The sequence below is a fragment of the Dipteris shenzhenensis genome, chromosome 4, assembly GCF_047967505.1.
Source record: "Dipteris shenzhenensis isolate YYH24624 ecotype China chromosome 4, Dip_SZ_1.0, whole genome shotgun sequence".
NCBI lineage: Eukaryota > Viridiplantae > Streptophyta > Polypodiopsida > Gleicheniales > Dipteridaceae > Dipteris > Dipteris shenzhenensis.
In genome coordinates this window covers 25,821,286-25,844,628 of record NC_141599.1, presented here as the reverse complement: position 1 = coordinate 25,844,628, position 23,343 = coordinate 25,821,286, and the positions used below count along the sequence as shown (strand labels likewise).

The following is a 23,343-nucleotide window of genomic DNA, read 5'->3' as shown; positions in this document are numbered from 1 at the left end:
TGAGGCACGTGCAAAGTATTGTGCCCATCGGATAGACTTTGCATTGTCAATCAAGCATTAAACTCCGTTTTTGCCTCAATGTGATGCACATGCGTCAAAAAACACGCTCATAGGTGTGCTATCCAAACAAGTACTTATTGGATGGGCGCACCACTTTGCATGCTGGTATTAGAACCCTCGAAGTGTATACACATGGGGAGGATGTTTGGTGTGGATTGAACAGGTGGAAATAAGGCAGCAATCTATCATAGATCTATGCCCCCCGAAATGGTCTTTCGACCTTCGTTTAATCCCGACAGCTCAAACCCTCTTCTGCAGAAAGCAATTCTAATAGCCGCCCTAGTAGCAAGCCATCAAATTCACATAGTACGAGATTTTACCAGCGTGCACTCTGCCTTCGAATGGAGGAAGATTGCAAAAGTCTTTATAGACATCCGTCGCTACATCTCCCCTAAATGACTCGTTGGTGCTTCTGATTTCACGGAGAATAGCCCTCCTTGTCTCGTCGTTCCAAAAATACCAGTTTTCTAGAAGCTTCTGGTTCATGTCTTTCATCAAAAGGTGTTATTCTGTGATGCATCTTCGGAAATTCCCCTGCCAACCCAAGCAAACATTCAAATGTTATTCTGTGATGCATCTTCGAAAATTCCCCTGCCAACCCAAGCAAACATTCAAAAATCTATCCTACATTCATTCATGGAGGTACTCCTAAGGGACTTGGTATCATATCTATTGGCGCCTCCAACACGCAACAAGTAGCAAAAGGCTAGGAGTTTGAGATTCCTCTTGAAAACATAATCCCAGCGGTTCCCCCGGCGTGGGGGAAGTGTGTAATCCTAGCGGAGCTAAGATCACAGCGCGTGATGTTGCGAGGAAGCCTTTTTTCACTTCGAGCCCAAGTTATTCCTTTTATTATTATTACTATCTCTCCCTTTTCCAGTTGGAAACATATTAGTACGAGGAAGCCCATCGTCCTCGCGGTGCTTTCACTTCTTGCCTATCGAAGTGATGTTCTTTCACTTGGTAGGAGAACTTGTTTAGAGAAGGATTTCCTGCTTAGATGCTTTCAGCGGTTCTTCCCTACCAACTTAGCTACCCGGCGCTGTTATTGGCATAACAACCAGAACACCGTTCTTGATCGATGATATCATCGACCTAACATGAGGACGCATGCTTTTCCCTCTAGGAATTTTCAAAAAATCGTCAAAAGGTATCCGTGTTTGCAGTCATTTTTAGGGTTTTGGGGCCTTCCAAGCTCAATTCTGCTGTTGAATCTACAAAAATTTTACCTTTTTTCTCAAATAATCTAGAGCTTTCAAAGGTTTTGGCTCACTCAGTCAATGATATCATTGACCAAGCATATAGCTTGGTTGCATAAAGCAAGCAAGGTAGAGCTTGGTAGATGATATCATTGACTCAGCAATGGGGTTAGATATTTTGATATGTGCATTTCAATTTAGACAAGCAGGGCAATTGCCAAAGGCGACACAATACATAACATTATCCCGAAAGATTCCAAAGACAATGATTAGATGCAGTGCATAAGTTAAAGCCAAGACATGCCATGCAAGAAAGAGGGTGGCATCTCAACTTGGCTAGGTTGACTCAGAGAATGTTCTAGTGGATATTTTGGAGGAGGAAGGCTCTTACAACTTTAGCTCTAGTGCATTTGAAGGTATAGGATTCGAAGATGAGTACTATTCTTTATAGAATCAATGGCATGGATATTTGTGAAGCAATGTAATTTCTAGCATATTAGATTTTTGAAATATGTCATGCCATGGTCCTTTTATTTGCATTGGATGCATAGGTCCATATTGTAATGGTTTTGAGACATTATTGTATTTTATGTGGATTTTGTATTCTAAGTAAAGATTTTCATGCTTGTTTTATGAAAAACCATTGTTGAAATTTTTTCAAAAAAAGATGGTTTTTATGTCTTTTGTCAAAAGACATTGTACAAAATGGCCATCTTTTTAAAAAATATGTAAAATTCACATGAAAAGAAGAGAATCTTTGAAAGATTCCTCTAAAGTTCTCATTTTGAGGTTACAATTCTCGAATTAGATGGTACACTGTTACAACTCTAACTCGCTCCCAGGTGTGTTATGCGAACAAGAACTTATGGGATGGGTGTGTCACTTTGCATGAAAGTAAATACCACCTAGGTTGAGGCACGTGCAAAGTATTGTGCCCATCGATATGCCTAGCTACAAGCCAAGCTTTGTCCCTTCAGACGTGGATCATTTCAATGAACTCAAGTACATAAGTGACATCTTATCAAGAGTGGAGGAGTTCATTGATATTGAGAAAGATAAAGAATTCAAAAGCAATGCGTGCTCTGGAGTGGATGAATTCTTGCATATTGAGAAAGGAAAAGGCACCAAAAGTGTTGTCTCTTCAGAATTAGATGATTTCAATGCAATCCTCTATAGAAGTGACATCTTATCAGGAGTGGATGAGTTTAGTGGTACTGTGAAGGCAAAAGACTTCAGGATCGATGTATTATCAGGAGTTGATGGATTGATGCACGTCGAGAAAGATAAAGATATCATCGGTGAGTTCTATGGTATTGTGAAGGCAAAAGACTACACAAGCGATGCCTTATCTGGAGTCAATGAATTTACGCACATTGAGAAAGATAAAGATATCATTTGTGTTGTCTCCTCAAACTTGGATGATTTCAATGCACTTAACTATAGAAGTGATATCTTGTCGGGAGTGGATGAGTTTATTGGTACCATTAAAGCAAAAGGTTTCAGAAGTGATGTCTCATCTGGAGTGGTTGGATGAATTCATACACATTGTCAAGGAGTGTAAAGAGTTTGAAAGTGTTGGCTTATAAAAAATGGATGACATGGATATTGACTCAAATGGTTCGAAGATTACTTCAAGGGCAAGAATGAAATCCACAAAGGACTATTTGATATTTGACTTTGACAGATATAAGATAAATGATGCAACATCCCATGAAAACACGGTGATAAATAAATTCAACGGGGAGAAGTGTAAAATTTCAAAAACTTGGAAGTACAGAAGAAACCAACATAAGACTATTCGGTATTTGAGTTTGATTGAATAAGATGAAGGATGCAACATCCCATGAAAATAAAGTGATAAATAAATTTGATAAGGAGAAGTGTACAAACGTACAGAAGAAACGGACATACATATGCATGAAAAGAAAGTGAGTCCAAGCAGATGTAGAAAAGCAACCAAAGAGAATAAGAGTATTGAATGAAGATGTTATGCTAAAAGCAATGCGATCTACATGTTGCAAGCGAAGTTGTATGCATTTTATTAACTTACTTGACATCAAGGGATGTAGAGGACAGGTGTGGCAAAGAAGAGGGAGCAAAAGAAATGAATACCTACTCACAAGGCTCTCTTGCTTTCTGGTAAATGACATGAAAGAGCCAAATTTTGAACAATAGATAAAGCCTCGTATAAATGAAAAAAGTATTTACAATAATGCATATCGCATTACTACAGGATTATCACATGGCACATACTGGGATTTGGCAAATAAAGCAAAGTATGGAGCAAAGATTAACATTCATGGAAACACAGGAAGGCCCAAAACAAGAGCCTCAACAGTCTCGGCAACAACAATTTTAAAAGACTACATTCATGGAAATGCTTTACCTCAACCCCATCTATCTGAAATGCATCTTCTGATAGGTTTGACAAAAAAATAAGTGTTTAAGTCTATTGGAGAAACACGGAGGCAAAGAGGGCATGCTCTGACATCTTTTCACAATTTGTATACTCTTTGGAAGAAGAGCTTTGTACATGTTAAAATCCCAAAAGGGTAAAAAATGTCAAATTGCAGTGATTGTGATGATCTAAAGCGAGCACTTGAGAGTGCAACGTCTCCAAAACAAAGAGAATCATACAAAAAAAAAAGAGAATTTCATCATGCATTGGTTCGGCATTCTAGACTAAGATATGCATTTTGGAAGGAGAAAGCTATTTCTCATCCAAATGAGTACATGTGCCTTATTGTAGATGGTATGGATCAGAACACAACAACATTTCCTCGATTCATAAATACTCCACCTAAGCTACAAGGAAAATACTTTTTGAAGACACATCTATGTGGAGTGTTAGTGCATGGATTTAAGTTTTTTGCAGACATATAGATTGATTCCTTGCATCTACATGATAGCAATCAAGTTGTAACGTCAATTATGAAGGCAATTCACAGTGTACATGCAGAAAAAGGTCACCTACTAGCAAATTTGAGAATATAGGCAGACAATTGTGGATGAGAGAATAAGAATGTACTCTTTTTTGCATTTTGCTCAATGCTAATCGCTCATCTAATCTTCAATGCGATTGAAGTTGGGTTTCTGTTGGTTGGACACACACATGAGGATATCGATCAGGTTTTTAGCACAGTCTCAAGAGAGCTAAAACACAAGGACATAGAGACGATGGATAACTTGATAAGAAAATGTGGGAGGCAAGTTGGTGGCCGCAAGGAAGGTACAGTATGCTCCATGGTTGAAAGGATGTATGATTGGAAGAGCTTTATTCTACCTTTCACACAAAAAGGTGGTGACACCCTGATTGGTCATAGCGCTCCACACTACTTTCGCTTTTCCTTAAAGGATGAAAAACTAGTGATGCAATGGCAACACTATTCTCATGATACAACATGGGAACCCGAAGAACCTTACTGTCTCTTAACTTCGATCCCGAGCAAAAAAATGCATCTAGTATGGACTCCTATAAAAGATTTCAGCGAGAAATCTAAAGGTGAAATAGAAGGCTTAAAATCTTTTATTACATACAAAGAGAAAATGCTTCGTAGATTTCTTGATTGGAAGCCCTCTTGGAAGGAGCACACTGCTGTTGTAATTAAGAAGACCTATCAATTGATAAAGGACCTTGAGAAAATGCGAGCAGATGATGCCAAGGCAAAACGGCCTTTATTTTGGCCAAATGTTGGTAACGACTTGCGCCCATCGTTTGATGTTTTTGAAAATGAGTTTGATTCGCTACTCCCATGTCCATATTGTGGTCCGAGGAAGAGAGAGTTTATGCCAGAAGTAGACATATAGATCCACTGTTTTGTTGTAGTTTGACCATCGGACGATGAGCATGAGAATGTTAAGTTCTAGGTTGCAAAAGTGGTGGACGTGAGCATGGATGACAAGGGAAAAGTTGTAACATTTACAGCACTATGGTATGAGCCAAGGGGTAGGAAGGAGAACCACGATAAAAATACACTCTATGTTGGTTGTTTGAAAAAGGATGAGGTTCCAAACCATGAAGCAATTTCAGAGCTTTCCACAGCATAGTATCTTGGAAATCAAGGACAAAGAAAACAAGGAAGCACATGGGATATGATGTAGAAGAAAAAATAAGAATACCGCTACCCATTATTTTGCACATTACAGAGTTTTTGAAGATGCTCGCTAAGGGGAAAGTAGAAGGAGATAGCGCAAATGAAGAATGCCCATGACAATACCATTCAGGCATCCAAGCAACAAGTGATGATGAATCGGACATTCAAACAAACTAGTTGCCTATTTGTACTTAACACATTTGTAAAGGTAGAATTGAGTTATTGAAAAGGCTGCGTGTCAGACTCCTTTGTACAAAGACTCATGGAGAGCAATATTTCTTGTAAACATATGACATTGTAAAATTGCAAGCATACTACTAATTATGGAGCACATTTAAAGAGTCTTCCATGCCTCTTGTCTATTTCAACCTTTAAATTTTTTGGGACTTCAAGAGTGTTATAGTTTTCTACATCAAATTTTAAGTGCATTCCTTTGGATTAAATAATATTAATAAGTCTTTATATTGAAAGTGATTTTTCATGGATTTAAATTAATAAACGTGAATAGGATTGTTAAAAACAAGAAGTACAAAAGTAGGATTTAATCAAAGTTTTTGCATTAGTAGTGCACCATTATAGAGATAGATTGTGAAATTTATTATGTGGAAATGATAGTGCCAAAAAGTAAACTTTTGATTCTCGAATGATATTTTCATAAAGTAAACTTTTCAAATGGGAAGGGTTTTTGGGATTAGTCCCAGAGTAGACATATGAGTTCAAAATTAATGAAATAAGTGTTTATTTTAAACACGTTGTTTAGTACTATTTGACCACAATAAGTAGTCTATGATTTACTAGATAAGCGCAACTACAACATGCACGATGGTTTTAGGATTAAATTAAAATTTAAATAAACATATTTCAACCAGGGATGGATTTAAACATTGATTTTTAATAACTATTAATTAAACTACAACCAATGCCAACCACCGGGCTAGTTCAACCATAGGTTAGTGGACCACCGGGCTAGTCCTAAACATTAATTTTAAACATTGTTCCAACCATTGGGCTAGTTTTAAACATTAATTTTAAGGATTAATTAAACTATAACAAGTTTCAACCTGTTACAAGAATTGGGATTATCCCATTATTCTTTAATATTTCAGTATTTAGTTGTGAGATCTAGCATTTTGTCGCATAGCTAATGCAGTGTGTGCTTGCTATTTGTATGAGTGTGTAGTAGAGTGCACACCACTTATGCGATGAGTATGTAGCAATATGTGCACCACTTATGCGATGAACGACGATATGTTAGTAGTGTGTGCAACATCCTTACGCATGGTTGGATACATGGCTATGATTTTATGAGGGTGTAGAAATGTGTGCACCACTTACGCGATGATGGTATGTATAGCAGTGTGTGCACCATGCAATGGTATGTGTCGCATGTGTGCACCATCCATCTATGATTTGTTGATTTTGCATTGCTTAAATGCTAAAAGATTGAATAATATTGGTGATTGATTCCAAGGTTTCATATGCTTGAAATATTTTCATTATTTATGGATGTTGTGAATTTAGGGGAAAGTAACTAATAAGAGATGGCTATTGGTGGCAAGCATGATTCATTATATTTTTGTGCATGTAAGGTGTAATCAGTGATGTGAGGAATAAACAAGGCTTACTTCAAAAAGCCTAGTTTTTGAGATTACAAATGCTCATGTACATACTTCAGTTTTTGGAACATTAGAGGCTTAGCCTAAGCATATTAACTAAAGTCAAAAAATCAAACTCTATTTCTAGAAAAGGCAAGCTATTTTAGAAGGTGTGTGTGTGGCTTATCTCTAGTTCGTGCAATGTACATGGGCTTGTATCAGTTGTTGCTCGAAAATATTGAATCAATCAAATACATAGGAATTGGAAGACGAGCACCATCCTATGGGGGGAGATTGCACCTTGTGCGGTTGTTATCTTTTCCATTTGTGAGTTTTGGAAGATCGTGCATATTTTTATGTATAGTTTTCGTTATGTGTTTGATGATTTACAGGTTCCTCAAGCGATTATTGTTGTACAACCATTGGCCTAGTTCAACCATGGATTGGTGGCATGATAAGGTTGGGCTAGTTTAAACAGCAGCATCGATTTAATATTGCCCAATGGCACACTAAGAACATAAATTAAAGCATTAAAAAATGCAAGTGTGGCCTATGGAGCTGGATAAGCAACAAAGAACGTGAATTAAACTATAACAAAGCACAATAGATGCAAAATAGATGGTTGTTTATTTTTGGCAGACCAGACCGTGAATGATGCCACCGAACATATATGGCACGTCAATATGGCCCTTTCCCATAAAGGGAACCCTTCAAGGGCCATAATGACTTTGGCCATATGCGAAACATAGTAGTGACAACACATGATGGTTGAGAGCCCACCAACCAGATCGGTGTAAAAAATGTTTTAAAGCCCTTGAATTAAGTTTAATTCTAGAAAGACATTTAGAGAAATCCTAAAGGTTAATAAGGATTGAATCCATATTATTATTAGGATTTTTCAAATAAGACCAATAAGTATTCATAAGACCCAAATTCAAAACACCTTTGTATATATTAACAAGTTTATATTACAAAAAGGTGTTTTGTCAATACAAGAATGAAGTATTCACAAGACCAAGATTCATAACCAGTTTATATGTATTAACAAGCTTACATTATAAAAAGGTATTCTATCAATAAAAGAATAGGTCTTAGTTGAGCAAGTGCATTACGGTTGCTCAACTTTACAAAAATACTATGCTCAACTAGTAAGCTACTCAACTCGACCTTCATGAAGATCAATCCGTTGCTTGGTGTTGCAAAAACTCTTGCAATATTATTTCTCTAGCCTAATCCACTGTGAATATGGTCCATATAGTATTCATAAATAAATTGAATTGTTGTGGGACTCCAAATACAAAAACATTTCATGTATAGCCCAATGAAGTAGGAGGTAGTGCACTCGAGCATTAGTGCTCTCTTGTTGACACATTGGCATTTACTTTGTCTACCACATGTCCTCATGAAATTCACATTAATTCCTTGACACACATATGTGCATGCACACACACTCACACACATAAAGTATAGATTTTGCCAACGAAACCTAGGTAAAATGAACTTTGAGCTCATAGTTAAAAAGTCTTGGGGGTCATAGGACCATGCAAGAAAAGAACAATTTTCACTTTTTACATGCCAAAGTGTATACCAGCATTACATTATAGCCTCTGTTCATAAGGACGGGCTTGCGAAATTAAAGTGGCGACACCTATACCGTGCGCCGTAAGGCAAAGGCAAAGAGGCGATTCCTGCGCGTACTCGTGTTGAATCGACTAACCCGTGACCCCAACACTACAAAAGCTGAATTGCAAAGCTGGACTTTACAAGGTTGCGACAACCCGTCCGTGGAAGTGCGGCCCTCGAACCGTAACCCGTGAGGCTTGCCTTGCCTCTCGATATCACACTTGGCTGTGGCTTGCCCAGTAATAGCACAATTTTCAACTTTTCCACGTACAGATGTCTCTTCGGCTTCAATCGAGTTGCATGATTGATCTTCGGCAATCGCCAGCCACGACTTTTGCTGTAGCGATTCTTATCGTGAGAGTCGTGACCCTTGTACAATCACGAGTTCCAGTTTGTTCAATACAACGGCTGTCATGCATCCATTAACGTCTTCAATCTTAAAAATTGTTCTTTCTAGCTTTAATTGATTGCCAGCTTCATGGCTATATAATCAGCTATCCGTCCACCACTGGGTTCTCAACACATCCTGATTCCTGAATCCAAGCTTCAAGCCCCTCATACAGCATAATCATGAAGAGAATTTTGCGTCTCCTCTTCATATTCTGTATCTCAGCTGCAACCTTAGGTCCCATTTACGCCGCTGATCCTGACCCTCTCTTTGACTTCTGCGTTGGTGACACTAGCAATACGAACCTCTTTCTCAATGGCCTTCCATGCAAGAACCCGGCCTCTGTGACCTATGCCGACTTCAAATCGAGCCTGGTGGCAAAGGCTGCGAATGTCTCTAACGCCCTGGGGATAGGGTTGAGTATAGCTGCTGGGGCGACCTTTCCTGGTCTCAACACCCAAGGTCTTACCGTGGTAAGGATAGATTTCGCCACGGGTGGGTTTGTGCCTCCTCATGTGCACCCACGAGCATCAGAGATTATTTTGTCTGTGGAAGGAGCGCAGTTGGTGGGCTTCATAGACACCACTGGAAAACTCTTTACTACCACAATTTATGCTGGAGATCTGTTTGTCTTTCCACGAGGTCTTGTGCACTTCCAACTAAATGTAGGAGGGATGCCAGGTCTTTCCTTCTCGTCCCTAAACAGCCAGAACCCGGGCCTCTCTCTGGTAGCAAGTGCGCTGTTCGGCTCTACTCCGGGGATTCCTGATATAGTTCTCCAGAAAACTTTCTCCATATCACAGCAAGAAGTGGAGGCAATTAAAAAGGCTTTTGGAGGGTAGAGTCAGAGTGTGATATATGTAAGAGTAGCCATAGTTGGACCTGGTTTATGTTTCATCTTCTTGTTTCAATAGAATTCTTGAGTATTACATTTTACGCTCGAGCGGGTTGGATAAAAGTCTTGAGTAAAGGTATGACCTTTTAATGGGTTCGCATGAATTGATAGAAATGCAACATGCGGAAGCTTGGGCATGTTCGCAGCATACTGCATCTACAGTCATCTCACAGAATACAAGAGACAATAAGGTTGCACATAACTCCAAGCAGTTCCATCAGATCAGCTTACGAACAAGAGAGAGAGAGAGAGAGAGAATGTTTGCACAGCCCAAGATGTGCTTATATTGTGTGTGTGTGTGTGTGAGAGAGAGAGAGAGAGGTTTCAAAAAAAAAAAAAGTGAGAGAGAGAGAGAGAGTACGTATAAATCTTGGCCATAGAGTAGCCATATGAATGGCCTAAAAGAACTCATGGCATGTAACTACGAGCATGCTTCATGATGAGTGGTGCATGCATCCATCCGTCTATATCTTGATATCAGGATTTCCTTGATTCCTTGTGCTCATGTTGTACAAATTTCTTTTTAATCAATTTTAGTTCTTGCAAAAAAAAAAGGAAAAAAAACTAGACCTATGGTGTAATGCTTAAGTATCTTATTCCACATTGGCTATCCCTTGATGATTCGATCTTAGAGAGTTGCCACACGAGGCCAAGACTTCTGAGATCCACATACATATGGACATGGTTCTTGACAGTGGATGTAGTGCGGCTTCACAATCTCACACTTATACATTCATTGTAGCTGAGGATGGTTATCAAGATAGCCTACCCTTTAGTCAATGAAGGTCAATTCTCTTTCACTGACTCTGCAATGGCCAATAATAAATTCAACTCTTAAAGCCATGCCTAAATGCAAAATGTCTTTTAGGAAAGTGAACCCGCTACTTTCCCACCTCTTTGTTCAGTTTCCAAACAAGATGCCTAGGAAATGTTCAAACCAATGCATTTTAAAGATTGAATTCAAGGGATCTCCCAACTAGTGCATGACATTTAGGAAAAGCCATAGAGGGGTGAAAGCATGTTACGGTGTCTAAAAAAGTACTCTTTTTGGCAAAGGTTCTAGCATAGATATAGTACTAAATTGTGTACTAAAAGGCGCTGACAGTTGGATTAGATTTCCACATATCGAGGAGTCCACGATCTACAATCTGCAATCCACTCTCAATCGAGGATGATTTCCCCACACATCAAGGAATCCACAATTGGCAATTTACTCTCATTTGACTCTCTTCTCTCTCGTGGAATCACTCACACATGTTTGAAACCAGTGACAGTCGACTCTCTTCTCTCTCGTGGAGTCCTATCTCTATCCTTGCAATTATCTCCGCTCATCTTCACTAGAGGTCCATTGCTCTCTCTCTCTCCCCGGCTCTCTCCATTCTCTGTGCAAACTGGCTCTCCCCTTCTCTCTCATTCAAGCCCTCGCACTTTGGACCGTATGTTCTCTTTGGCGCAAAAACCAGTTATGTTTGAGTGATTCTACAGCTCTCTCTCTCTAGAGCTCTCTCTCTTTCTTTCTCTCTCTCTCTCTCAGGATGACTTTCTCGTACAGTAAGATTGAGCATGCATGTTTTGATGTATTGTCTTCTTGTGTCGTTCATTAATTTATGATTTACCATTGAAATACGGTTGTGCGTAGGATGGAGAACTCCACACTAGAAGTGCCAAGGGAACTCGCTCAATGCACTGCCATAGCATTGCTCCAAAAGGAACATGAGACACTTGACATTAATAGTTGTGCGACATTTCAAGCATACCACAAAGAACTTGGACTTGAGAACGAAGGCTGACATTTTGTTTAAGATGATAAAACATTTAGATATGCAAGAGGTTGTCAATGAGACAAATTTTCAAAGCCAGTCCATATCAATGGCAATAGTGGATAATCTAAAGACATCATTGAGTCTTGTGAAAAGAGTAGAAAGTGCTAATAAGTTAGCTCCAAAGAGAGTAGCTCTCCACATGATTGCTAACACTTTAGCATTTAAAAAATATAGTGATAGCAAAGTAGCTAAAGCCCTTGGAATTCAAGCACGAAATCTAAAGAAACATCACGTGGACATAAAACAAGCTTCCTTCAAATGCACAGATGGAGATCGAAAGCTTAGACATGATTCCTTAAGTTGTGAGGTTGTTCAATGTGTTGTCTTCAATGTGTTGTCCAGTTTTGGAAAGACTGCAACACCAGAGTTTCCCCAAACAAGAAGGATGTTTGTAGGCATAGGCTTGGTCCAAAAAAGTATGCAATACATCCCACCCATTTCTTGGAGCTCGTGCAGAGGTGCATCTTTCTCCTTTCAACGAAGCCCAAGTTACACACTATTATTTGGTACTCTTTACAATTATTTAGTACTATTAGGGGTAATATTAGTATTGTTCAGATGTTAAAGCTAACATTTAACACTGTAACAGACTCTATATGAAGCAAATTTAGCATTAAATCATAGAATCACAGTACTAAATACTACACTGGGGACTTAATACGTTTATAGTATAGACCATATTTTAGAAATCAATCCTAGGAATAAAGATAGGACAAAATAGTATTGTTTGCTCTTTCAAGTCAGTTATTATGACTGAATAGAATACTCGTTGACTAAATAGTACTATTTAGTGTTAATTAGTAGTTGAAATTGTTTGTATTAGAGAAGGACTTCGAGTGTAATCATTCTCTCCTTGCACTAACCCTGCTACTAGTTCTATTTAGTACTATCTAGTAGTATCCCTTGCACTAACCCTACTACTAGTACTATACATTACTGTTTAGATATTGTTCTCTTCCTTGCCTTAACTATGCTATTACTACTATTAGTTCTATTTAGTATTATTTTACAGTATTACAGCACTATTTAGTACTATGTAGCACTTAGTAACATTTAGCACTGAGTAAGTACTATTTAGGACTCAATAATTCTTAACGCTTAGTAATATTAGCACTTACTATTCAATACTAATAGTACTATATAGCACTTAGTAATATCACACTTACCATCTAGCACTTGCTATTTAGTACTAATAGTACTACAGATCAAGCATTTACTATTTAGTAATATTAGCACTTGCTATCCAGTACTTACTAATATTAACACTTCCTATTTATTAGTACTATCTGTTTAGTACTATCCAGCACTGGTAATATTAGCACTTACTAAGTGGTAATATTACCACTTAATATTTAGTACTAATAGTACTATCTAACACGTAGTAATATTAGCACTTACTAATAGTACTATCTAGCACTTTAGTAATATTATCACTTACTAATAGTACTAAACTAGCAGTTAGTAATATTCACACTTAGTACTATCTAGCATTTAGTAAAATATTTAGCACTTAGTACTATGTAAACATATTTAGTACTATCTAGCATTTACTATTTAGTACTATCTAGAATTTACAACAATAATACTTAGCACCTAGTACTATTTAGCATTTAGTACTATCTAGCACTTACTCATATTTGGCACTACTAGTAATAGCTAAGACAATAATTGAGTGATAGAACTTAGAAAAATAATGATGGCTAATGACCAAGTGACCATCTTGGTTCATATTTGCTATTGGAAGGAGACGAGCGAGATAAAAAAGCAATCCATCTTTTACATTTTAGATGACAAAGAACATGACACACTATTTGTGCAGCATTGCTTTATGCTCCACCATCAATGGTTGGTGTCTAAAGGCTTGAAGTTTAAAAGACACTGGGTTTGGTCAGATGGGGCAGCATCTCAGTTCAAGGTTGCTTGCCCATTTTACTTTGTTGCAAGGTAAGACATTGGACACTGCCCCCTTATTTTCTACATCACGTTGAAGATGTTACATATTTTAAAATGCAATATATTTGTTGTTTGTTATGCTACATATCGCTCTTTGACTGGCATTTGGATGATGTGGAACTTTTTTGGGAGCGGTCATGGCAAGGGAGAACATGATGGGACTGGTGCAGTCATAAAGCGTGCACTAACCAGTGAGCAATTGGATGTAAATGGTGCAAAGCTACAAAATGCACACGATGTTGTGGAATGGTTGGCATGGAAGATGGGAGATGATTCTAAACAAAGGCTCTTTATAGAAGTAAAGGTTGGTGATGTTGATAGGTCTAAAGCATGGAACTGCCAGACCATCAAAGGAAGTCGTTCAACACACTTCATATTGTGTTTTAGTAACAAAGATCCCACACAAGCCTTGTTTAGACATTTGTCATGATTTTGTTAATTCTGCATGGATGAAACATGGGATAAGTGCACCAATTTATCTCATGCAAGTCCATGGACCTTGAACAGCATCAATGGACAGACTGCATCAAACATGGAGAAGGAATTGGTAACATATGCGATGGATAGAGACCAATTGGCTGACATGCTTCAGATGGGTGACCATTTTGTAGTACTACGGTCCCCTACAAATGAAGATAATGAGGACTATTATATGGTGCTATGCTCAAAATAAAAAACAATCCTCATAGAGCAAGAGACGGATGGCTGGGGTAAATTAGTCTTGAACATTGGGGATCAAGGGGTTTCTGGAATATTTTATGCAAAAATCCCAAAATGCAAAAGCAGTTATGCATTACTAAAAGATGCACCTCCTGCTATAGTGCATGCTGATGTAGTGTTGGCAATAAAGTTTCAAATATTGCAAGCAAAGCACAAGGTTAAAGGTCAGAGAACGGTATATCATGTACCCTAGGAGGTGCATGAATGAATCTTGGCAAACATTTCTCTATAAACTGTTGCTGAGCATGTATTTTTGCAATGGCTCTTACATATTTTTGTGCGCGTTTTGTATTTTTAGGTGCCCCTTTGGGGGTTGCTTTTTGTAATACAAAGGCATCTTGTCTTCACAAAAAATTTTGAAAAGTTAAGTGTGTTTTTTTTTGGTACATTGATTAAATGGGAGTGTTTCCATGCCAAGTGAATATGGGACAAATGGGACTAATGTTTAAAATCAAGTGTTTAAATGGGACAAATGAATATGCATCTATTGGTAAAGAAAAGGAATCCAAAAATTGTGCAAGTGTAGTGATAGTGGAGCTAGCAAACATATCTTTTCACAACATGACTTATTTGTTTCTCTCGGGGATGCTCTGCAGTGAGGAACTTTAACAATTTTTAGTACTATTAGTTTTAATTGTGTACTATTATATTATTACTGTTTAGGTACTGTTGTCATATCATACTATTAGCCCTATTTTTTAGTGATTGTGTACTATTGTAGTAATTTTTGTAGTTCATATTAAGTCTATTCTACTGTCATATCATACTACTTATTACTATTTGGTTTAGTACTATTTAGTACTATGTACTACTATCTTAAGTAACTCATCTGCTATTAATTAAGAGATAGAGAGATTGATATATATATATATATACATATAGATAGATAGAGAGAGAGAGAGAGAGAGAGAGAGAGAGAGAGAAAGAGAGACAGAACCATTGTACTACTGTCATGTCATACTACTTAGTACTCTTTGGTTAATACTATGTGATACTATGTAGTACTATCTTAAGTAGCACATCTGCTGTCAATTGAGAGAGAGAGAGAGAGAGAGAGAGAGAGAGAGAGAGAGAGAGAGAGAGAGAGAGAACCATTGTACTACTGTCATATTATATTTTTGTAATGTTGTTCCTCTTTTTAATATATTGCACTTATCATTCAAAATGAGCCATACAAAATCAGAAGGTGCCATATAAAATCATAATGAGACATATAGAAGCAATCATATGACATTACGGAGCCCAAACGACTTGGATACAATAGCTTTGCGCTGCACTTTATAGACCCCAATATACAACCCAGTCAGGTTTGGATACATATAGCAACTCTACGGTGATGCACTCCACACATCCCAATATACTATGTTCTAGGAAGGAACGACCTTAGAACGTAGGAGTTTTTGGCCCTTCTTCCTCAGCATCCTCGTTAGTATAGCCGACCCGAGGGACTGTCGTCTCGGACATCCAAAGTTGCTATTTCTTCTAGGCTGTACCTTGCGCTGTACCTTGCATCTATAAGGTCTCTAAAGATGTTATCAGCCCTTTTTGCAATTCCATCATGTAGCTCTAGAGCAGAAGAGTGTACAGCTCTATTACACATTGATGGATCTGTAATGCCAGTCAAAAATAGCCAATTGTATGAGCACCATAACAGACATGACACATGATTCCTTAGCTTAGACCTGACTAGCAGTTAGTATTATTTTATCCAGAACCAAAATTGGTACTGTATGGTTGAGCAAAAAATACCATAAAAGATAACATATAAAAAAGAACCATATATTTTATTGCATCAACATTGGCTATTTATGCACTAGTTAAAACAATGGCTCACCTAGTACTTTTATTAGCAAACACCAGTACCATTTAACAGCACCAATACCATGTAAGAACACTAGTACATTTATCAGCTCACCATTAATTTTATTAGCAAAGTAACCAATAAAGTCTATATTACAAAGTAACTGTGGGGGTTAAAGGTCACTATCCCTTTACCTCGGTTATGTATAATACTCAAATGCATATATGAATAAAACAGAAGATAAGGGTATTCTGCACCCACCAAAACTTGTGTGGCTCTCTGTTTCTCTCTCTCCCTCTTCCGTTCTTGCTTCCGTTGAGAGCACTCTCAACTGGTATCAGAGCCCGGGTGATCTAGCTGAGCGCGCGTGAATGCCTGGAAGCTCAGCAGCTCTGTGGGAGGAAGGAGAAGCTCTGTGGAAAGATTTGTGGGTGACTTTACTTGCATCCGAGTGTGCAGAGACATTGGAGGAACCTTTTGGAAAAGTCACTTCGGTTTTGCGAAGTGGTTTTGAGAGCCTGTTAAGTGTTTTCCCAAAAAAAAATCATTTTTTGAGCTTTTCCCTGTTCCATTCGATGACGAGTCAATGACAAAGACTCCGTATTGATTTGTAGAGGCAACTATTACTTGATTTTGGCGTCCATTTCACTTCAGGAGCTTGGAAACACCTTCATTCTTGAATCTGGGATCATTTCATTGGATTTCTGACTCACTGTGTCAGTTTCCGCATTTTTCTGCTCGGGTGTTGGAACTCAAGTTTGGAGCAACCATTTGCAGATCTGTCAGTTTCGGTGGACTCAGGAGGTCCTAAAACTTCTATGTTGCTCATCATTCACACTCTGGTGGAGTTTACAAACAGCTCTATTTCCAAAAACGTTTTTCAGTCCGTGTGTTGGACCCAGTGATTGAGACCACGGTTTCCAAAACCGTCTGTCCCATTGCATTTCGGACGCCCAAAAACCCCTACCTATCAGTTCTTGCACGATTCGGTGGAGTATTTTCAGAGTTATAGATCTTTGTGTATTCGATTTCGTCTCTCTGTTATGCATTTTTCATTCTAAGGTTTTGAAACCTTAGATTTATGCCACATGGCAGTGGATAAGTGTTGACTCCCATTTCTCACTCATCGGTTGGGATTTTGGAGTTCTAGCAGAAGAGAGATATTTGCAGATTTTCTTGCTGAGTCCGATTACGAGATGGCGCCCATGTTTTGAGGCATCTCAGGTTCTATTTTCAGTAGCGGTCTTTTCCGTGGGACCATGATTTCTTGAGCATACCTTATGCAGATCACTTTGGTTGTAGTTTGAGCCATGTGCGCTCATTCGTGGTATGCATTGGGTTGCAGTGGATGATTTATAGGCCATTTGGATGCATTGCAATCCTTATTAGATGCGCTGATAAGCGCAGATTGCCTTATGGAATGCTATTTTTATGGACGCTTTGCACATGGATGCTATATTATGCTGAGGGACAGCTTTGACACATTGCAGGTGATGCACTGATAGTGTTATGCTCTCTTGGATGAGATATTATTGATGCATATGCCCATGGACGGTGTTTATGCTTGAGCCATCTGGCACCTATTGGCATTTTGGATTGCCATTGTAGTTGGCATTTTCTTTTGGGCCAGATTTGCTCATATGGATGCATAGTACATGCACATGAGTCAGCTGCATCTTTTGATGCTTTGAGCTTTGAGTTTTGGTGATATTTCAATCTATTGTGGCATACATATTTGGGGTGCACTTGGTATTTGGTGTGATTCTCTCTTATAGGCACTAGCATTTGGGATTTTGCTTTATTTGCATCATGGCATCCTCTTCCATGTCTGAAAAGGAGTTTTTCAACATTAAAAAGTTTGATAGGACAAACTTTTCTTTGTGGAAAGAACAGATAAGGGATGTGCTTATTCAAAAGAAGCAGATTAAACCCTTGGCAGGGATTGAAGCTAAGCCTGCAAATATGTCTGAGGATGATTGGAATGAGTTGGATGCATTAGCAAAGTCTACTATTAGACTTCATCTTGCAGAGTCAGTTTATTTCACAGTAGTAAATGAGCAGACTACGGAAGATTTGTGGAAGAAATTGTGTGCCACTTATGAGAAAGAAACTACCTCTAATAAAGTTTACCTCATGAAGAGGTTGTTTGAGCTGCAGATGAAGGAAGGGGTCTCCATTGCTTCTCACTTTTTAGCTAGCTTCAGGCTCAAAAGATGAATTTTGATGCAGAGACTAAGGCAATATTTCTCTTATGTTCATTGCCATCCTCATGGGATACCTTCCGTACAGCTGTAACTTTGCACCTGGTGGAGTACTGAAATTTGATGATGTTGTGGGTAGCTTGTTGGCCGAGGAGATTAGACGGAAGTCTATGGACGGCAACAAGCAAGATGTGGCCTTAAATGTGCAAAGGGGCAGATCACAGTTCAGGGGGAAGTCCCAAGAAAGAGGGAAGTCTCGTAGCAAATCCAGGGCACGGAACATTGAGTGTTACCACTATGGCAAGAAGGGCCATATGAAAAAGGATTGCTACAAGCTGAAAAGAGAGCAAAAGGATAAGAAAAAGAATGCAAATTGGGGTGCAAATCAGAAGGAAGAGAGTCCAAGGGAGGACAAAGGAAAAGTGAAGATCGAGGAGATCAATGCAGTCACACATGATAGTGACAATGACGTTCTCTTCATGTCTAGTTTATCTACAGAGTTGCTTACCACTTCAGATGATGCATATTCCCAGGATTGGATTTTGGATTCTGGTGCTTCATTCCATGTTACTCCCCATAGGGAATGGTTCTCCACTTATGACAGTGGAAAGACAGGTTGTGTGCATCTTGGAAATGACTATGCATGTGACATAGTGGGAGTAGGTGACATAAAGTTTTCTTTTGCAAATGGGTCTGCATTTATCTTGAAACATGTGAGACATGTGCCTAAGTTGACCAAGAGTCTTATTTCAGTGGGTCAGCTAGATGATGCTGGTTTTCACACCACTTTCTGGCTTTCAGAGTTGGAAAATTCACAAGGGCTCTATGCTTTTGGCTAGGGGTGCCAAGTGTGGGACTTTGTATCCCTTACATGTATCAGGGGTATTTGATCATGTTGTTGCAATAACCGAGCAGCCAAGCACTTCTTTGTAGCATTGCAGGTTGGGGCACATGAGCCAAAATGGAATGAAACTCTTATGCCGTTTGGGTTATGTACCGCATTTGAGTTTCTCTGATTTTGAATTTTGTGAGCACTGTCTCTATGGGAAGCAGACTAAATCAGCCCATAAAAGAAGGGGAAAGAAAGAGTTTGAAAAGCTTGATTTGGTGCATTCAGACGTATGTGGTCCCATGCCTACACGGTCATTAGGCAGGGCTGAATATATGTGACATTCATTGATGATGCAACTAGGAAAGTGTGGGCTTATGCTATAGCTCGGCAGAGTGATATGTTCCAGGTATTTCAGAAATGGCTGGCCTTGGTTGAGAATCAGTCAGGTAGAACGCTTAAATGCCTACGGACTGTTAATGGTGGAGAGTATCTCTCTCATGACTTTCAGCATTTCTGTGATACACGTGGGATTAAGAGGGAGCGCACATCCTCTCATACTCCAGAGCAAAATCCAGTTGCAGAAAATATGAACCGTACCATTCAAGAAAGGTTGCAATGCATGCTTTCCAATGCAAGTCTTTCTCGTGGTTTTTGGGCTGAGGTAATGAAGACTGCAGCGCATGTGATCAATAGATCACCTAGTAAGAGTTTGTGGTGGTATTCCTGAAGAGGCATGGAGATCACTTGGTTGCAAAGGCATGTGATCAGGGGGAAATGTTTTACCTATGCTAACAAGCATCACAGTGAGCATAAAGTCATGTGCATTTGAAATAGGGTGTTCCAGCATAATCCTGCTTGCAACTCCTTCCAAGCGGTAAGATCACCTCCAAAATGACCTCCAGCAAGTCTTTTCTATGAGCACCATGGTGCGCTTGTGTGGTAATACCCATTTGTGTAACACACCATCAACGCATTGGCAATATAACTAACCATCAATCATGCTATACTTCCAAGATTTTACCAAAACAAGATGTCGTCGCATATCTTTAGGCATTTTCACAGGAGATGTATGAGAAAGATATTGCAACAAATCATCATATTTAATTTCAATGAAATCAGTAGCAAAAATATTCAATCTTGTTGAAATCAACAACAAAAGTATTAGCATCTAGAAGCTCATCTAGAAGCTCAGTAGTAACTCCAGACTTGGTTGTGTGATGTGTAAGTGAAGACAAACAATTTTCTCTTGCATGTGATTTGCCAGGTTTATGAATAATTTGAAAATTAAACTCCTACAATAAGAGAATCCATAAAACCACAATAAGAGATGGTTCCTCCTCAATGGCTGGAGGTTCTCTACCATCCAAAAGCTGCTTTACCCACTTCGGGAATGGCCGTTGCCATTGTCGTTCCGCGGGCTCTTCTTCCTCTTCTTTATCTTGAATCCTCCCAAGCATCGTTGGGGGAGTTCGACACTGCAGACAATAGAACACAATGCATCTGTATTTCTTCTTGTCCACGTGAGAATCTCATTCGCAGTTGGTATTATCTATTGTCCTGCATTGGCTCGATCCGGTCGGCTTCATGTCCACCCCAGTAGCAGTATCCCAAAGCTCGTATGCACTTAGGATGGTCTTCATCTTGAACTTCCAGAGTGGATAGTTAGTGCCGTCCAACTTTCCACTTTCGCCGAATGGTGGGATTTGCAGTCTTGTGGGCTGGGCCATCTCTCAAAATCTGCTCGCAAACGGAAACACGCTACCAAATCTTCTTGCTAGAGCCCAAGCTCTAATACCATGTAAGAAAACAATACAACGTCTGTGCTCAACACTAACAAGATCTCGTATGCAAGAGAGAAAAGTAGATAGTATGGAGAATCAAAAATTTGATTACTATAAAATTGATACAATAGATGGCGCTGCCCAGCCGTGCGCTCCTGTGAGAAGCTTCGATGGCATGCTAGAAACAGTAGAGGATGGAGGCTCAATGCTAAGGAATCAGGGTTGCCGTAGCCAGTGATGATGATGGGCTTCACGGGCTTGCTCTTACATAGCCACCAGTCGTAGTCGGTTAGACCCAATTGGGCCAGTCCGCCCAAAACGGCCGACTGGGGGGTCGAGGCCACCGACCACACGATAGAACCATGGCGCAAAATAGAGCAACTAACCTACATTCTCCGTTCGGCCCAGAGCCATCCGGGATCTCATCTGGGGCTCCAAACGGGCCCCGTAACTCGAGAGTGGGCTACCCCGGGAAATGCTCCATCTACCCTCAGTGTGGTCAGTCATGGCATGCCTTACTACACTTGCATGTAGCCTAGTTGGTAGTATGCCAACTCTATCTAAAGCCGTCTGGCCATCAAGCCACACATGGCCCCCATTTGGTGTCCAAATCAGGACCTATCGGGGATAACCGAGCTACTGAAATGTCTTCTCCTCATATGGGGGGCTTACAAGTAGAGTTAGCTGGTTCCCGCATAGTTACACGAGAGTGGAGCATTGATATCTAACAATTCCATGGGAGTGGCTGCAATCTTTGCCATATGAAACTTCTTCAGGAGACTGTCAACATACTTGAGCTGACTCATAAATGTGCTATTTGAATCCCTCCAGAACTCAAATCCAAGACAATAGTGCATAAATCCAAGATCTTTCATGTCCAACTCTACAGATAAGTCTTGTTTTAGCTTTTTGATGAAGCTATCCTTGCTTCCCCGATCACAATCAGATCATCTACATACAAAAGTGCAATAGTAATGTCTTCCCCTTGAACTTTGTAGTAGAGTGTATGATCTGCATTGGACGTCATGTATCCCAGATCAGCAAAATACTTGTCGATTCTACTGTACCAACTTTTGGGTGCTTGCTTTAAGCCATAGAGACTTTTCTTGAGATGGCAAACCTTATTCTCCTTTCCTGGTTCAACACAACCTACTGGTTGTTGCATGTAGACTTCCTCATCTAGATAACCATTGAGAAATGCATTCTTGACATCAAGCTGGTACACTAGTGATATCAAGAACCATATGGAATCCATCTTTGCCTACTGGAGCATAAGTCTCATCATAGTCTTGACCATATTGCTGTGCAAATCCTTTTGCAACTGGTCTGGATTTCTATCTTTGAATACATCCATCTAGATTGTACTTCACTTTGTATACTCGTGGAAGGTCGCATAATTCCCAAGTATTATTCTTATACAAAGCATCCATTTCTTCATTCAGAGCAGTTTGCCATTCTAGCTTGTCTATTGCATCTTCGAAGTACACTGGCTCTTTTGTAGCCATGATGGTAGTCATAAGAGCATAGTTGGTGGCTTTGACCTGAATTGCTTTGCCTTTCTGAGCATATATCAATCTGGCTCGTGGTCTGCTTTCCCTAGTAGACCATCTGAGCTGTTGTGGCTCTGCTTGGGGTGTTACTGGCAATTCTTGCTCTTCTTCATCAACCTTTTCTATAGATGACTGTGAAATTGGTGTGTCTATATCCTGTGTATTTGAGGTCTTCCATTCTGATTTCTCATCAAAGATTACATCTCTCTACAAGTTTTCATTTCTTATGTGTTTGCAAGTCTCTTTTGGCCAAGTCCTCTATGTGGTGATATAATTGTCCACAAACTTTTCGATCTCCAATGATGGTGACATGCCATAACTTGGCACTTGGTCTGTCCAAAGCAAGCCTGGATGTGCCGGTTGCCTCTGTTCTAGAATTGTATTACGAAGTAGAAGTCAAATACTTTGCCAACAATGCTTGGGTATCTTTTGAGTAGGCATTTTAGCACTTGAAACTTGTGAACGTAATACCTCGCAACCGTTATGCCTTTGCATCCGATTTCCTACGATGATCATCATGTATGTGGGCATATCCTATGCAAAATATGCAGAGATGCCCAATGTGTGGCTTGTGTCCAGTGAATGCTTCATAAGTTGTCATACCCTGTATCGGTTTGGTCAGAAGTCGATTAAGCAAATAGTTTGCAATGGCTATTGCTTCTGTCCAATAGTGATTCAGAAGATACTTCTCACTAAGCATGCACAATCTACTAAAGTCCCATTCTTTCTTTCAGCTCTTGCATCTGCTGAGGAGTATCTGCACAAGTGAATTGTCTTCGAATGTCGTGACTTCTGCAAAAGTTCATGAATGCTAAAGACATGTATTCA

The 23,343-nt window shown here is 39.4% G+C and overlaps 1 pseudogene; it reads left to right on the top strand.

The window, feature by feature from the left end:
• Positions 1–9,121: 9,121 nt before the first annotated feature.
• On the top strand, positions 9,122–10,084 carry LOC147902645 (germin-like protein subfamily 2 member 2 pseudogene; annotated as a pseudogene).
• Positions 10,085–23,343: the final 13,259 nt, after the last annotated feature.